The sequence below is a fragment of the Physeter macrocephalus genome, chromosome 13 (assembly GCF_002837175.3).
Source record: "Physeter macrocephalus isolate SW-GA chromosome 13, ASM283717v5, whole genome shotgun sequence".
NCBI lineage: Eukaryota > Metazoa > Chordata > Mammalia > Artiodactyla > Physeteridae > Physeter > Physeter macrocephalus.
Window position 1 is genome coordinate 5,720,277 of NC_041226.1, and position 1,814 is coordinate 5,722,090.

The following is a 1,814-nucleotide window of genomic DNA, read 5'->3' on the forward strand; positions in this document are numbered from 1 at the left end:
CCACATGCCGCGGAGCGGCTGGGCCCGTGAGCCATGGCCGCTGGGCCTGCGCGTCCGGAGCCTGTCCTCCGAAACGGGAGAGGCCACAAGGGGGAGAGGCCCGCGTACCGCAAAAAAAAAAAAAAAAAAAAAAAATGTCCCGTGACAAGCTCCTTGGAGTGGAAATGTCCCCTCATCAGCCAGGAGAGGACCCGTCTAGGTTCCTGCAGGGGCAGGGTGGCAGGAGCAGTCAGAGAGGGGTGGAAGGTGGCTGTTGGGAAGGGAGCCAGCGTGTCTTTTCATCCCCACGGCTTAGTCTCTGACAGCTCTTTGTGACGTGCCTATCCTCTGGAAACCTGCTCTAGATGGGGGAGGGGAGGCAGCTCCTCCAGCCTCGGGGTGCAGGGATGCGGGCCTGGAAGGATGCAGGTGCCACCGGCAGCAGGGCCCCCAGCGGAGACCCAAGGAGCGTGGTAGCTTTCTCAGAGCCTTTTGGCCCGAGCTGAGAACCACCTTGGACGGTCGTCCCCAGCTCCACTGCTCTGGGCTCGGTTCCAGCCCGTACCTCCGTCTCCAGAGCAGCTTCAGTGAATTGCTCTGCAGAGAGGCAAACTTATTTGGGACGCGTGGGGGTGGGGTTGAGCTGGGGCTGAAGCTGTGACACCATGGAGCCAAAGCCTGAGCAGGCTATTTAGGGCAGGAGAGGGTGGGGAGAAAGAGACCCAGGTAAATAAAGGGTCCGGAAGACTCCAGGGGCAGCCACGACTCGGGTTATCAAGAGGCCGTCTCTTTGTTACTGACAGTGTAGCGGCCCCTCCACCTTCCTCGGAGAGGGTCGGAGCTTCCAGGACCCCGGCCGGCCGCTGGCAAGGGCAGGGGCACAGAGGGGGGCGGGGGCAGGAGGCACCGGAAGGGGCGGGCTGCTCCTCCAGGCAGATGAGACACTCCTTGAATCCACAGATCATTGACAGGGCTCCCTCCCTGCTCAAAGGTCCTCAGCGTTTGCTCCAGCTTGGGGGACCCTGCTTTTCCCCATATTTGTGGCTCCTGGAACTGGGGCACCCGTGACCCTTGTAACCCTGATAGGGCAGGCTGTCTGTATCCACCTTAGCATGCAAGCCTACTTTCTGAAGCCCCTTTTAGGTCAAGGAAATTATCCAAATAACGCAGCCCTTGCAGACTCCCTCTCCTTCCCTGCACAGGAAGCCTTCACCCTGCATTGACCCGAATTCCCAGGATAATTAAGGAAGAGTGAGAAGGAAGAGAGTGTTGTCTGATAAAATTGTTCACCTTGGCAGTCTACACTGATGTGGAAAAACGACTCAATCTCTGCTTAATCTGGAGTCAGGGAGTTCTTGGGCCATCGCACTCAGTGGGCAACCCCCTCACACAAAGGAAGGCTCTATAATGGGTGGTTTGACCCCAACACACCCTGCCCCGCCACGCCACCAGCCCGCTCGGCTAACATCTCTGGGAAGGAAATCCATCACAGTGTCCTTTCTGTAGGCCTCCCCAGAGTCCACCGCCTGACAGCCCCATCAGGTCACAAAGGAGCCAAACATGTTCATCCTGAACAGCAGGGAGGGGCCGCAGCTGCCCACAGCTGTCCAGGCTTCATTCACAGGAGCAGATGTGTTCCCACCCAGTGGAGTCAAGAATGTTTCCCCCCAAGCAAACTGAGTCTCTGGGCCTCTCTACCGGAGGAAAAGTCCCTGAAATTGCGGCAGGTCATTGGTGGACTAGAGTTTTAACACTCAGGGTGCAGGAGAGAGGAGAAAAGAGCAAGCTTTCTCATGCAGGGCAAGGAACACCTTTTTTTTTTTTCTCCCCTCAAA